The following is a 16,922-nucleotide window of genomic DNA, read 5'->3' as shown; positions in this document are numbered from 1 at the left end:
TTTATTAGAGTAACACTCATCTGTCCACATGAAATTAATTTGCCACAATCTAAACATGTCATTTTAATCTTTCCAAAGTTCTTCTAAATATTTGGGACCGTTTCCCTTGCCTCTGATGCTGTCAGTGCCACTTCTTTGATGAATGTACTAGCAGGTCACGGGTTCTCCTCCAAATCTCTCTTTTATGCAGCACTATAATTAATTGGTGCCACCTCTCCATATGACGATGCATGGTATAGTTACCATAACTATATTTTTTTTCGGTTCCTCTGGAGAGTTCATCGTGGCAGATGAAGCGTGTAACGTACCGGGCATTTACCTTTTTTTGCATGTACAGGAAAGGAAAAAAAAAAATCGAGCGTCCGAGTTCTAAGGTGTCCCAGGGCCATTTTAGTGGACCAGGCCCAAATCCAAAGAACAGGCCGCCATTTTGAGAGTCCTGTTGCAGCCACCTGTCGCTGTAGCATCAAGAGCAGCCGAAACTCAGCTGAATGGCAACTGAAACGGTAAAGGGGCGCCCCACTACAGCAGACGAGCCTCCACCTAGGAAGGCCCGTTCACGCCGCCTCCCCCCCCCCCTTCGGGCACCCCACGCCGTTATTCGGAGCAGTATTGTAGGATGGCCACACCAGTGCGGCAACTTGCTAGACATCACCTCGGTGGTAACCGAATCTCAGCGCCTTGTGGTGTCTTCTATTCAGAAAACATTGTTGTGCTGCCTTCGACCTATTCGCCGCAAGTGCGCACGCAACTCAGCTGCATAGCTTGCTAGACACCACCTCGGTGCTAACCGAATCTCAGCGCCTTGTGGTCTCTTCTATTCCAAAAATATTGTTGCGCTGCCTTTGGCCCCATTCGCACATCGGTCCGCTACTGCCGCCATCTCACAGGCCAACGGGGCGCCCCACGCCGACTTTCAGCATTGTAGGATGGCCACACCAGTGCACCTTACTAGACACCACCTCGGTGCCATCCGGATCTTGGCATCTCAGCGCCTTGTGGTGTCTTCTATTCAGAAAATATTCTTGCGCTACCTTTGCCCCATTCACACATCGGTCCGCTACTGACGCCATCTCACAGGCTAATGGGGCGCCCCACGCCGAGTTTCAGCATTGTAGGATGACCACACCAGTACAGCAACTTGCTAGACATCACCTCGGTGCCATCCGGATCTCGGCGCCCCACTGCAGATGAAGTGCCTCTCAACTATGAAACCACCACGGTGACATCCGGATCTTGGCGCCTTGTGCTGGTTCCGGCCTATTCACACATCGGTCCGCTACTGACGCCATCTCACAGGCTAATGGGGCGCCCCACGCCGAGTTTCAGCATTGTAGGATGACCACACCAGTACAGCAACTTGCTAGACATCACCTCGGTGCCATCCGGATCTTGGCATCTCAACGCCTAGTGGTATCTTCCATACAGAAAATATTGTTGCGCTGCCTTTGGCCCCATTCGCACATCAGTCCGCTACTGACACCATCTCACAGGCCAACAGGGCGCCCCACGCCGACTTTTACCATTGTAGGATGGCCACACCAGTGCCACAACTTGCTAGACACCACCTCGGTGCCATCCGGATCTTGGCATCTCAGCGCCTTGTGGTGTCTTCTATTCCGAAAATATTGTTGCGCTGCCTTTGGCCCCATTCGCACATCGGTCCGCTACTGACGCCATCTCACAGGCCAACGGGGCGCCCCACGCCGACTTTCAACATTGTAGGATGGCCACACCAGTGCGGCAACTTACTAGACACCACCTCGGTGCCATCCGGATCTTGGCGCGTTGTGCTGCCTTCGGCCTATTCGCACATCGGTCCGCTACTGACGCAAACTCACAGGCCAACGGGGCGCCCCACGCCGACTTTCAGCATTGTAGGATGGCCACACCAGTGCTGCAACTTGCTGGACACCACCTCGGTGCCATCCGGATCTTGGCGCGTTGTGTTGCCTTCGGCCTATTCGCACATCGGTCCGCTACTGACGCCGCCTCACGTGCCAACGTATTTTCTCCGCATTTTATACCCTATGCCGCATAACAGGTCATGTGACTTGTTTATAAAACTTTTCATTGGTTCATTTTACTTTTGGTTTCCTAATGATGGAAGGCTTGATCATATGACCTAAAAACAACACTTTTCATTGGATGAAAACTTTTTTTTTTTCCCCAACGATGAAAGCCCCACCTTGTTTCTGGATGTTTCAGACTGAAGCTGGCGTCAGCATGAGAGCACCACCATCTCGTAGCTCCGTCGTGGTCATTCCGCGAGCAATCATGGCAGCCGCTCCCCACCAGAAGCCTACAGGAGTTGGGGGCCCCCAAAACTTTTGATGAATCCTCAAGGCGGAGGGGACGCTTTCGAGAATGGGGTCCAAGACCTAGCAGACAAGCGTCCGATTTCCAAGGTGTCCCAGGGCCATTTCAGTGGACCAGGCCCAAAAAGGAAACAGCCTGCCGCCATTTTGAGAGTCCTGTGACAGCCGCCTATCGCTGCACCGCAAGAGTGGGCGCAACTCAGCTGAATTGCGGCTTTTGACACAGTGGACCAAAAGCGGACGGAATGGCAACTGAAACGGTAAAGGGGCGCCCCACTACAACAGACGAGACTCCACCTGGAGAGGCCCGTTCACGCCGCCTCCCCCGGGGCGCCCCACGCCGTTATTCGGAGCAGCATTGTAGGATACCAAAACCAGTGCGGCAACTTACTGGACATCACCTTGGTGCCATCGTTCTGCTGCCTTGGAACTATTCACACAACAGTTTGCTACTGATGACCCACCCCCCGCGACGCCCCACGCCAGAAATCTGGACGTTGTGCTGCGTTGGGACTATTCGCACAGCCGACCGCTACTTCGTTGTTTTTCCTTAAAAATGTTTATATGTTATTACTGTTTTTGTTTTCTTGTATATATTTATAAGTTATTAAAGTTTTATAATCTTACTACTTTGTTGGAGTGCTATATATTTTTAATGTGACACATAATTGTAAAAACTTTGATGTACAAAGAGTCATCCCTGGAATCTTCCGCTTCAGGCTCGGTCCCCTCCCCAATCACAATACAGGATGGTTTTCAGATAATAGGAACGCGTCTGCTGTGACGGATCTCATCGAGTGTGGGCCTTGATCTACTATAACTCCTTTGAAGAGGGGTGATTCTTTACAGCTGGGGCCATAAACTACATCTGCAGGGCTAGCTGATACCCTAGGACCGGCCTGGACAATCGGACACAGAGGAAAAGGAGTGTCAGAGGGTGCGGTAGTGAATAGGGCGAAAGGGAGGTGTCGGGCGGGCACAGGGTGTGATTCTCAGGGAAGAGCAGCGCAGATGGGGGGTGGTTTATTACCCATGCATAAGACAGAGAGCGGGGGTGACCACTGCCTGGGGGAGATGCTTGCGAGGGTGGGGAGCCATGCTAAGGATCGACAAAGTGCACAGAGTGGGTCTGGTCAAGGCATCTAAAATGGCTGCCGTGCACGACAAAAGTGTGGCATTTGAAAAAAAGGCAAGATGGCGCAGACAATGTTTTTCAACACTTCCTGATTTCCTTCGAATCGAACGTTAACAGACGTTGGGGCATATTACCAAAGTTAAGCGATATTTATCCCTAACGATGCTTAGCAACGATTTTTTTACCGCTAAGCATCGTCAGAAAGTATCGCAGATAAACCTTGCTATTATCAAGGTTTATCGCAAATACGATAAAAAACGACCGCAATGCATTAATATCGCTGAAAACTCAGCGATATTCATGCATTACCGAGCTAATGCTCTTAGCCATGTTATCCACCTCCCATTGGATAACATGGCTAAGAACTGCTCAGGGCAGGTGCTAGCTTTTGGAGATATTTGCGCTTATCGCGAATATTTCCAAAAGTTGATAATAGGAGATAGCGATGTTAGCGACTGTTTCCAGTCTCTAACATCTTGGCACGCCCACTTTGCATGTCATTAGTGATAAATCACTCACATGCAAAGTGGGGCCCAAGATGGTCGCTATCTCCTACTAGCCGTCGCTAACTGGTGTTAGCAACAGCTAGGTAATACAGATATAATTTTATCTCCGCGAAGCGGAGCGCTGTTACAGATATATATCTTGTTTTTGAACGTTAATTTCTCAAAATCCACTGAAGCACATATATTGAGACCTAGCAAAGGCACATCGAGCTACCAGTCCCTACAATTTTGCCAAGTTTCGTGCAAATCCATTCAGCCGTTCGATTATTATTATTTTTTTTGCCCCGCGGGGCCCTTTTAAAACCTCCACATCAACCTAAGAGGTCAAGGAGGATCTACTATGCCCCCTTATGGTCATTTGCCCCTTCGCTTTGGCCTCCTCTTGTCTCTCGATCCTACCGAGAGACAAGATGGCGGCCGCTACGGACTGTTTGCAATGTTTACAGACGCCGGAGAACCAATCAGCTTCGCAAACCTCCGTTACGCGAAGCGGAGCGCTGTTACAGATATATATCTTTTTTTGAACGTTAATTTCTCAAAATCCACTGGAGCACATATATTGAGACCTAGCAAAGGCACATCGGGCTACCGGTCCCTAATATTTTACCAAGTTTCGTGCAAATCCATTCAGCCGTTCGATTATTATTATTATTTTTTTTTTTTGCCCCGCGGGGCCCTTTTAAAACCTCCACATCAAACCTAGGGGGTCAGCGAGGATCTACTATGCCCCCTTATGGTCATTTGCCCCTTCGCTTTGGCCTCCTCTTGTCTCTCGATCCTACCGAGAGACAAGATGGCGGCCGCTACGGACTGTTTGGAATGTTCACAGACGCCGGAGAACCAATCAGCTTCGCTTCACAAAGCTCCGTACCGCGAAAAGTCCGCGAACCGGAGCGCTGCCCGGTCCGCTGTTACAGATATATATCTTTTTTTGAACGTTAATTTCTCAAAATCCACTGGAGCACATATATTGAGACCTAGCAAAGGCACATCGGGCTACCAGTCCCTACAATTTTGCCAAGTTTCGTGCAAATCCATTCAGCCGTTCGGGCTAAAAGTGAGGCCAACCGCCCTATGGAAAACTCAATGTTAAAAACACGTTTTGGGACCCCCCTTTTTTCTCGGCCCCCCCTTGACGAACCCCCCCCAAATTTTCAAGGGCTGCTCAGAAACAAAATGTGCCATTTTCCTGAAAATTTCAGCCAATTCCGTCCACAAACGCCAAAGTTATTAGACATAGAATTTTCAAAAATCCCATAGAGAAAAAATCCTAACTATATATACCTACTGGCGACCGCCAGTAGGTAATATATATATATATATATATATATATATATATATATATATATATATATATATATATATATATATATATATATATATATATATATATATATATATATATATATATATATATATATATATATATATATATATATATATATATATATATATATATATATATATATATATATATATATATATATATATATATATATATATATATATATATATATATATATATATATGAAGAACACGATTCCTGCAATGAAGAACCGGAGGGACACAGCGGGGTTTCAGGAAAGGTATTTATTTCAGCATGTGTGGCATGACGCGTTTCGACAACCAATGTCTTTATCAAATGCCGGTAACACACTTCTCTCTGCCAATCCGCTTTAAAATACAACAAGTCGTCTTGCCATTGGTGGCAATCCAGGTGGGCCAGGTTAATTTGAGGAAATGCGCTGTAGCTGCGTCGGCAAACTACAACTCCCAACATTCATCATTCTTGGAAAGTCAGGTAAGTTACTCCCCCTGGCACCACTGTGTCTCATCTTGAGTGCTGGATGATTTTAGACGCATGAAAAACGAAATGACTGTGCTGCTGCTGAAACCGTCTCCTCTCCAGAGTCCCCAAGACGCCTCAACCGCAAGTGACTTCTGCAGCATGCCCTGAATCCATGAATACAGTGATCCTGGCTCCTCCGTGAAGTCACAGACTGCTGGGTTGCAGCGGAAGCCTTGCTGTATGAGAGTGCGGTGGGCCAGAGTGCTTCCAATACCTTGGATACTGTATAACGTGCCGTAGCTGCCCTTATGCCTCTGGCCACTTGAAAAGACGGGTCTCCTCCAGCGCGCCCAGGGCTGGCGCGCATTTAAATGAAGAACACGATTCCTGCAATGAAGAACCGGAGGGACATAGCGGGGTTTCAGGAAAGGTATTTATTTCAGCATGTGTGGCATGACGCGTTTCGACAACCAATGTCCTTATATATATATATATATATATCCCTCCAATCCTGCTTTGTTTAAAAACAGGTCTGACACATGCTGGGGATGTCAAATACAGATTTATTGCCACCAACTGCACTTAGCAATTTTCACGATGTTCCCACCGTCAGATCCTGGCAGACGCGTTTCAGCGTTTGCCTTTCTCAATGCCTGGTATCTGCTGTGTGTGCCGAGATGACATTTTCGCGGGTTTTAACTTAAGTCATGTCGAGGGTTTTCATTGGCTGCATGGTGTAACAGTAGAAAGCGGACAGGGAAAGTTTTTTCCGATGGTATCTGCCGCTTTCCTAACCAACAATCCTCGTCTGCAGTGCTCAAAGTCCCGCAATTGGAAACAGAACAGTTCAATCCAGAACAAGGTACAGTGACCCGTCTTTGCACACGATAATGCCTTATGACTCTTCTGTTTCTTTAATTTTGCGGGAACTGCTTGGTGGATTTTCCATAGTTTCCGGACATCTCCTTTAGCAGACACTCTGCTCCCTCTCACCAATACCTTCGCCAAAGTCCAGGTTGGGGGGGGCGCCGTGTTGTGCCTTCCAAGCACCACAATCCACAAAGTTTTGCCGGTTGTCACGGAGCTCCTGACCGAGGGGCGTGCAAGAAAAGCGGAGCCGGCCTCCGCTTGCAAACATCCCTCCAATCCTGCTTTGTTTAAAAACAGGTCTGACACATGCTGGGGATGTCAAACACAGATTTATTGCCACCAACTGCACTTAGCAAATTTCACGATGTTCCCACCGTCAGATCCTGGCAGACGCGTTTCGGCGTTTGCCTTTCTCAATGCCTGGTATCTGCTGTGTGTGCCGAGATGACATTTTCGCGGGGTTTAACTTAAAAGTCATGTCGAGGGTTTTCATTGGCTGCATGGTGTAACAGTAGAAAGCGGACAAGGAAAGTTTATTCCGATGGTATCTGCCGCTTTCCTAACCAACAATCCTCGTCTGCAGTGCTCAAAGTCCCGCAATTGGTCGCCAGTAGGTAGTTCTAGTTAGGATCGTTTTCCATAGGAAATCCGCAACATTCTATTGGGAATAACTTTGGCGCCGAATGAGGGATCTGCCTGTAATTTTCCTTAACTTTGCCTCGCTGCGCTCCGCTCCTTCCCTGAAAGTTTCGGGGGGATCCGTTAAGCGGGGGCCGAGATAAAAGGGGGGTCCCAAAACGTGTTTTCCCCATGTTAATTTCCATAGGGCGGTTGGACTCACTTTTAGCCCGAACGGCTGAATGGATTTCCACCAAACTTGGCAAAATTGTAGGGACTGGTACCCCGATGTGCCTTTGCCATGTCTCAAGATATATGCTCCAGTGGTTTTTACGAAAATTAACTTTGAAAAAATATATATTGGGCTACATTGGGCTATATATATGTTAGAGCCCAAATGTAGCCCAATGTAGCCCAATGTAGCCCAAAGATGGCCACCAGAGACAAAAAAAAACAAATGTAGCCCAAATATCAGCCAGATGTAGCCCAACTATAGCCCAATGACAGAATGTCCCAGAGTGTTCTAAAGAACAACTAGGGGGTTCATTTTGCCATAGAAATTATGATTAGTGCTGAAGAAAGAAAAATTAGGGCACATTTTGAGTGACTTCTCAAATCCTCTTATATTTCATTAAAAAAATTCTGATATGCAGTCTCCCAAGATGGCCACCAGAGACAAAAGAGCCCAAATGTAGCCCAAATATCAGCCAGATGTAGCCCAACTATAGCCCAATGACAGAATGTCCCAGAGTCTTCTAAAGAACAACTAGAACGCTAACAGTCTTACTTATGACAAAAGTATGGCACACCTGAAGTCATCTTGATTGGAATAAAGTGGTAACACTTAATACATTTAATTTGAAAAAGGAACAAAATGAGGGGTTTCATTTTGCCATAGAAATTATATATATATATATATATATATATATATATATATATATTAACAACGCTTTGTCTTGCAATTCACCACGCTCTCAGACACCAAGTAAACGCCAGAAAACAGCAGGTCCAAGGGTGTTTATTGACACCTTACGACATGTTTCGGCTTACAAGAAGCCTTGTTCACGTAAGTTTGTGCATCGCGTGTGAACAGTGTAAATACTGAACAACAACAACAGAAACAAAGGACTCAGGTCGCAGGTCAGGTGACACAAAATATGGGTCGGCCATCTTGGAACGGTCAAATAATACTGTTAATGCGTCTTAACCAACATAGAAATGCACATATATGAACATTCAAATTAAATCATATGGTCATGATCATGAGATTGAAAAAACTGTGTTAAGTCTCGGCTTATCGTTTTGCCCCTCAAACCCTTTTAATTTTTGTGAAACACGCATTGATCTATTTAAATATATTCGCAAGTTGAAACTAAAAAAATGGCACAGATTAAGACACCGTCCAGGCACCAATGACACTGTGAATGAGAGAGGCGATACAGATACCTTTCTTATAAGTGATATCGATGCCATTGTCAACATTGCTGAACTGGAACGCAACTCTGTCCTGCCTAACAGCGAGTCTGTCCAAGAAGAATCTGCTAGACCAGAGATGACCCACACACAGCTCCTCTGTGAAGCAGGTTTCACTATTGATAGCAGCTCAGCCTCATTGTTCAAGCCCAAGTCCACCTTTATTCCCATTATGGCACATGACGCCATCGACACATTCCATGAATGTGTCAACAAACAGCTCAATAACCACAGGTCTAAGAACAAAAAACGGATCTGGAAACGGGACAATTTGTCCAAGAGCCAAAGAGAAGCCCTGAACTCTCTCACAGATGACCAGTCCATCGTCATACGCCCCGCGGATAAAGGGGGTAATATTGTCATTTTAGACAAGGAACAATATACCAGGGAAGCCCTAAGACAATTATCGGATGCAAAATATTATGCTTTAAGTAATTTTGGAGCATATAACGACAGTATAACTTCTATGTGGGAAAAATTGGAATGTTGGAAGGATAAGGGAATAATTGAGTGGGAGGAATACAAATATCTGAGGAACAACAACCCGACCCTGCCCGTTTTATACCTCCTTCCCAAGGTTCACAAGTGTAGAGAAAATCCTCCTGGAAGACCGATTGTCTCTTCCAGAGGCAGTGTGACAGAACATGTGTCAAAGTACATTGACCATTATCTTCAAGAATGGGTACAGGGTCTCAACAGCCACATAAAAGATACCAAAGATTTTTTGACTAAACTGGACACCCTGACATGGAATGAAGACTATCTACTCATTACCATGGATGTCCAGGCTCTCTACACCATAATTAACCATCAACAGGGTGTAGAGGCCTGCGATTACTTCCTCAAGAACCGTCCCTTACGTTTCAGAGAGCATAACAAAATGCTCCTTGAAATGTTGGCATTCTGTCTCGCAAATAATTTTTTCCTATTTGATGGTAAGATCTATAGGCAAGAGACGGGTACGGCGATGGGTTCAAGCTTTGCTCCAAGCTTTGCGAACCTCTTCATGGGGCAATGGGAGCAGGAGATATTTGCGGATCCATCATACACAGATGAGATCAGCCATGTCATCACCTGGTGGAGATACATAGACGATCTCTTCCTGGTATGGCAGGGAACTGAAGAACAGGCTTCTGGCTTTATTGACCGTCTTAATCTCAATCACAAGAACATTAGATTGACGAGCAATATAAGCAAAGACTTTGCTGAGTATCTCGATGTCAGAATTGACATTGTCAGCAATCAGATCCTCACATCTCTCTTTAGGAAGGAGACAGCAGGCAACAGCATTCTCCATGCCCTCAGCGGCCACCCTGAACCACTCAAGTGGAGCATTCCATATGGGGAGTTGCTGAGGGCAAGGAGAAATTGCAACACTGATGCCAGCTACCAAGTGGTGGCTAGGGACATGCTAGAAAGATTTAAACAGCGTGACTACCCTGCCTGGGTGCTCAAAAAGGCTAAACAAAAAGCTGACGCCGTTAAACGTTGTGACACCCTCAACAACATTGTTAAGGAGGATGTCTCACCCAGTGACGGTGTCACACGCCTTATTCTAACCTTCAATAAGGAATCCAAGCAGATCCAAAAAATCATCACCAAAAACTGGCACATTCTACAGAGTGACAGCATTATCGGTAACTTGATCCCCGATAGACCCAGCATCACATATAGAAAAAGCCGTAATCTGAGAGACATATGTGTCCGCAGTGACATCACTGATTATTCCAAGAACAAAGGCATTGGCCTCAAGGGATACTTCCCATGCGGGCACTGCAAAGCATGCAAGAACAGCGTTCTGGTCAAAAGAGTAGAATATAATGGCTTAAAGAAAGAGATCACCCAATTTCTGACATGTAACACCATGTTTGTTGTATATGTGATTGTCTGTCCATGCGAACTCTGGTATATTGGCAGTACCATCTCCCATGCCAAGAAACGCATCCTAGAGCACTACCGTGCTATCATCCACAAGGATGCGAAATACCCTGTGGCACGTCACTTCAGTGAATTTCACTTCTCTGACCCTACCCTTATGAGATTTTTCATTCTGGAACAAATAGAGAGAAATCCTAGGGGTGGGAACCGTGTCCTCAAAATGAGACAGAGTGAATCTAGATACATAATCAACTTCCAAACTAAGGCCCCGGGGGGGCTCAACCAAGATGAGGAACTGTCAATTCACCTTAAAAATGATTATGTTTGATTTCCCTGTCGATGTTCCATTTAATGTACTGTGATATTACATGCTTTCCATGTCCTTATCTTCCCTTCCTAGCGCCCACCATCATGTTTATTGACAGGATGCATACGCTGTTTTCATGTTAGATTTTAACATCTGCTATTTTAAATTCACAGGAACATCACTGGGATTGAGACCCTTCACTGCACCTGCACCAGTCAACTTCCCTGCACGTTCCTGATATAAGATAAGAGCACGCCTTCACTGGCTTCACTTCACAGATATTGACTTTTTTTGACCAGGCCGCCTGTTAGAACTGTGGCGCTTTGCTGCCCACTGTATCACTCTGTAAGCACTATGAGAATCCAGGTATTTTACCTAGTAACTGGTTTAGACACTGTCACTATTTGGACAGTCCTCTTATTTTTGCCATGCATGTTGGTTACTTCCAATATATCATTCACGATATAAGCCGGCTATAAAACTCGAGCGCCAGCACTAACTATATTTGTCCCATTTTTGGTGCACTGAACAATATACATTAATCGGATTATTTATGTCATGATCATGACCATATGATTTAATTTGAATGTTCATATATGTGCATTTCTATGTTGGTTAAGACGCATTAACAGTATTATTTGACCGTTCCAAGATGGCCGACCCATATTTTGTGTCACCTGACCTGCGACCTGAGTCCTTTGTTTCTGTTGTTGTTGTTCAGTATTTACACTGTTCACACGCGATGCACAAACTTACGTGAACAAGGCTTCTTGTAAGCCGAAACATGTCGTAAGGTGTCAATAAACACCCTTGGACCTGCTGTTTTCTGGCGTTTACTTGGTGTCTGAGAGCGTGGTGAATTGCAAGACAAAGCGTTGTTAATTGAAGTTACCGGCGTGCTCTGCCGGCGTCTACGCCACTTCCCACGGGGCCGACCGCAACCCTTTGGAGCAACCCAGGAACTTTGATATATATATATATATATATATATATATATATATATATATATATATATACGCATTTGCAATTTTGACCACCTGCTATATCAAAATCCCACAAATTATTTTACCATCAAACTTCAAATACGATTTATGAAATGTATTTTGAACATTACTAATTTAAACATGGTTTATTGTTTTGATGTTGATGCGTTGTTTGTGGATATTGACACTAACTACAAATAAGAATGCACATATATCCATTACTGCTCCTTAAAAGATGGCCGCCACAGTGGTTTGTTATTTTGTCACAATATTGGGTGTTTGTTGTCCGTTTTCGATATTACTGAAAAGAGTAAAAGGACAATTGTTTGGCATCTGGGTGTAAACGTGATCAAGCTGCGAAGCGAAACGCGTTGTTTTCCTGCCATTAAATTTTCGTGCACAGCATTTTCCTGAGTGTCGGTGACATTTTATTCTGATGAATGAAGTTGCTGTTTGGATATATTGGGTGACCGGTAACCCTACGCCGACCCACCCGCGAACGTGACTGGTTCTAACCGGAACTTTGGTGCTGTGATATATATATATATATATATATATATATATATTCACTGAAAAAACCATAGGTTTCACACCAGTTATAGTTAGGAATTAGCATTTAAAAAACCTATTAAATTCACTGAAAAAAACATAGGTTTTACACCAGTTATAGTTAGGTGGAAATTTTACTCGCATAAAACCATTGAAATTCCCACGTTATAGTTAGTTGGACTCACTATAACTTGCGCGTGCAATGCACTGCTGATGACGTCACATATTACATCACTCATGACATGGTCAGTGACATCACTCATGACATCACTGATGACATCTCAAATGACATCATCCAGTGAATGTGTATCTTTCTGAAAAATAAATATTTTTTATATATGTATATCTAAAGGTTGATGGAAGAATAAATGGGTAAATAAATGTCTAAATGGTTTTTTTTGTGTAAAATTAATTGGTTAACTGACTTATTAAATGTATCTTAGTGAATACATATATTAGCGAGTAATGTTTAAATATTTAAATATCTGTATCTGTGTCTCACTTTGTGTATAAGTGGCTGCATGAGTTGGTGAGTAGCTACATGAGTGTGTATATGGGTTATTAGTTGTTTTTTTGAGTATCAGTATCAGTGTCTGTATGGTACGGTGGGGGATATTACTTAGAGCACAGATGCATGAATGAGTGACTCACTATTTGTATGTATTTTGAAGACAGCATGTGTGCAAGATTGTATGGGTGGATGATTGTGTGTATGGGTGGGTTAGTGAGTATGTGTTTTTATAATTGATTGTTTAAGAGAGTAAATATGTTTCCGTTTCTGTAGAAGTATGTGTAGTGGTGTGTATATAGCAGTATAATCAAGTAAATGGTTTTTTGATAGTTTATTTGCATGTATGAATTTGTGTGTGAGTAACTATATGGATGAGTATTAGTGTGTAACAGGATGTATAGGTGTATGAGTACATATGATGAGTAAGTACATGCATGAGTGACTATATAGAACTGTTGGTGAATGAGTGGATGTGTATGTAGATGTTGGAATTACCTAATAAGTTGTTGTAATTGGTATTGGTTTCTCCTTTTTTAAGAAAATGTTAGTTTCTATTTTTGAATGTGTGCGTCAAAGGTTATTTTATGCTGATAGGAGGTCTGCCACTTTGTCACAAGGATGTTGTCATCAGTGATGTCATGAGTGATGTCACTGACCATGTCATGAGTGATGTAATATGTGACGTCATCAGCAGTGCATTGCACGCGCAAGTTATAGTGAGTCCAACTAACTATAACGTGGGAATTTCAATGGTTTTATGCGAGTAAAATTTCCACCTAACTATAACTGGTGTGAGACCTATGGTTTTTTCAGTGAATATATATATATTTGTAAACTTTGTGCAAATTCACTATTGCCGGGGCAATGAATAGTTTATCTATGGCTGCACAGAGTACCAGTGCCAGCTGATAATGGGGCACGGCGTAACTCAGTAGGTAATGGTGCCCGCGCAGAGTTAGACAGCACAGTGTTCATGCTATGGCATTAAAGCTGCTTCACTTTAAATTTAGCATTGATGTAAAAATGTGTGAGCGGCAAGACTAAATTAAGTCATTTTATCAGGGAAAAATGTAGATTGCCAATTTACTGAGTGCTAGCTCAGCCTAGTGTTTGGGGTGTGTTCGTGTTGCCACCACACAAACTCAATGACCGCAGGACCACTTCGGCTCCAAAACATTGCCTCTTAGTCCATTGCTCTCCCAATTAATTCTAGTTAAATGAAGTTCTCTGGCTTTACACGTGCCTTAACAACTAATTAGTAATTAACTCCAAAAAGAGCAAAAAACGAGCAAAAAAAACAAGCTAGACCCATACTAATTTCCTGTGAATGATCACTAATTTCAGGGTAACACCATATATGAACTTTGTTGCATCAATAAGCAAAATTCCTAGGAGAGTATAGGACCCACTCTAAAATTACCCCCCCCCCTTACTCCACAGCCAATATGAGTGAAATTTTAAAGGAGCAATTTTGACACGTGCATAATGTTTTGAAACTTCTGTGCAGATTTATCAAAGGGCGGCAAAGATTCAAAAAAATGTCTTTCAGTGTCACATACAGAGCCCCAGATCTGCCGCTGTAGCGGTTATATGCAATAGGGCAATTACCTCAGACAGTAATTCGTCTATTTTTTTAAGTCAATTAACAACATTCTTTATTTGCAAGCTTTCCTAACCAATAGATTTGGTTACCTGAACTAGGGTAGTCACTAGCTGCACTAGTTACTGGATACACGTTTGTTTGTTTTTTTAGATTAATGTCGTTAACACACCACACACAGCCTGAACCCTTAGCACATTTTTTCACCACAATGTTTTAGCAGAGGTGCCCAAACCTAAACTTAAAGCCTCAATCAACTTAAATAAGTCTAGGGTCTTCGACCACAAAAATGTTTTTTTAAAGAAGGCTTACTGATTGCAAAAATCTGCAGAGCGAGGTTCATGTTTTTGCCCAGGGTCACGGGGGAAGCAGCAGTCAGCGCCGTGCTTGCTCAGGCGATAACATCAGTCTGGGTGATAAAGAAGCCATCTTTCCCTTAATTGAAGGCGCACTCGGCCTTTGCAGCGTTCCTGACCTTGAATGCCTAGGATTGTTCGGTCATCCAGTGTGCCCGCCTTTGCTGGAGCAAACGTTTATTTTTCTTGCTAATCTTAAAATGTTATCTGCAGCCTCGGAGACCCTGGTGTCACCGGGGTTCTCTGGAGAACATTCCTTTCCAGAAAAATGCTCATCTGTCCGTGTCTAGTGATCTTTACAAAAATGTGGATACGCCCTTGCCATATTTGTCACTTCGGTAACCACCTAACTTTTGCAAGACTACAGAACAAAACAAGCATTGGCAAAGCCAACAGGGTTTGCCTTTGAGACCTACCAATGCTTTTGTTAATGCTTTACAGAATGGGCATTGCAGACTTGGCATAAACATGTGGTCATTCTGTATAGCGTGGCAAAAAATAATTTTTAAAAAGTGCTAAGACACATTTTCACTTGTGCATTAAAAAATATATTTTTAGCCATGCAATCCCCATCCTCTCTCGCATCTCTCCCCCCACCCCCCATACTTCATCCTCACACCCACTTCCCAAACAAACAGGGGAGTGAGTTGGGGGGAACAAGGCAACGCAGATGGAAGCATTGCAACAAGAAAGAGGGGGAAGAAAAGAGCACAGACAATAGAGGGTGGGCGACAGCGGCTAGGTGGAGGACAACGGAGGGCGGGCAGACAATTATGGGCTGAGGGAAGCACAGGGACAACAGAGGATGAACAGGAGGGGTTAGTCCGAGCACATGGACAATGGTGAGTGGCTGGAAATGACTGGGTTTAGCACACGGACAACAGAGGGTGGGCTGGAGGCAGGCGCTAAGGCAAGCAAAGGGACAACACAGGATGAACGGGAGGGTCTAGGGCAAGGACATGGACAATGGAGAGTGGCGGGAGGCGAAAGAGTGAGGAACACAGGATGGGGGGAAGTACAAAGGGGAGACAGCTGGTAAACAAAAGCACTCTAATAGAGTCATTATAGAAAAAGAAAAAAGTAGGGCCTGAAAAAGCGAGCAGCAGCAAGACACAGTACGGCTTCCATGGTACAGAGGACAGACAAACACGATTAGAGGAAGGGAAGCCTAAGGACGCTGACAACTTAGAAGCAAGCAAATGAGAATGACAATGAAGCCAACCAGTGATAAGCAATGGGTGGGCTCTAAACCCATTGTAGCATAACAAAATGTCTCACAATAGACAGCACATGCACTGTCCGAGGCAAGACCTAAAAATGATAGGGATTCAGGTCTTTCAAGCAACCCAGAACTATAGTTGGAATAAGGCAAAATGGCATTCAAGAATTTAAGAAGTACATTTAGTTACAATCCCTGTAAAGAGCGATTCTCATTTGGAAGGACAATGCCTTAAGCAATGAGTATAGGTGGAGGAAATCTTGCAACGTTCCTCTTAAGTTACACAGCAGCAGTGAGTAAAGTAAGGTGAATGTTTACGTACTTCCAATTGAGAGTAACAAATGGAAAAAACAGGCATGATGATGCAAAGAGAAAACCAATGAGCCAGGAACCCTCTGATCAAATATGTGCAGGAACTTGATCAAAATTTACAAAAATACTCACTTTCAAAGACATTAGTGCTCCAACAAGTCTGACCCATTATTAGAGAAAATTCAACAGAGGTGTTTACAGCACAATCTGTCAAACTATTCAGAAGTCACCCTGCAGCCATGCTCCCATGCAAGCAGGGGACACATCTTCCTTTCCTTTTTAAAATCATTGCGCATTAATGCTTACATATGCAGGTTAGCAGTGCACACAATATTGTGCAAGAAATAATTGTAGGGTCTGGTCCCAAGATCTCTTGAATAATCGCATTGGAAAGCACAGGAATTAACTGGATTTATTTTGTTAATTGAGTGTAAAAGACCCCAGAGAACAGATTGTCAAATCTGAAAATTAGAAAGATTGGAAGCTTATAGATTTTTT

At 43.9% G+C, this 16,922-nt stretch overlaps 1 protein-coding gene and 1 long non-coding RNA gene across 4 annotated transcripts in view; one reads left to right on the top strand and one right to left on the bottom strand.

Moving 5' to 3' along the window:
• The window catches only part of ROCK2 (Rho associated coiled-coil containing protein kinase 2), a 663,375-nt gene that overhangs the window by 499,091 nt on the left and 147,362 nt on the right, over positions 1–16,922 (bottom strand). The gene's annotated exons all lie outside the window — the stretch shown is intronic.
• LOC144762571 (uncharacterized) overlaps positions 1–16,922 on the top strand; it is a 222,491-nt gene that overhangs the window by 81,196 nt on the left and 124,373 nt on the right. Inside the window, exon 3 of one of the 2 annotated variants that reach the window (XR_013596108.1) lies at positions 11,068–11,239. This is a non-coding gene — a long non-coding RNA (uncharacterized LOC144762571). Of the gene's footprint in view, positions 1–11,067; positions 11,261–16,922 lie in introns of both variants that reach the window. The other variant, XR_013596109.1, reaches the window with a different exon arrangement.

This window comes from Lissotriton helveticus, chromosome 6 (genome assembly GCF_964261635.1).
Source record: "Lissotriton helveticus chromosome 6, aLisHel1.1, whole genome shotgun sequence".
NCBI classification, from domain to species: Eukaryota; Metazoa; Chordata; class Amphibia; order Caudata; family Salamandridae; genus Lissotriton; species Lissotriton helveticus.
This window is presented reverse-complemented; position numbering and strand designations above follow the sequence as displayed.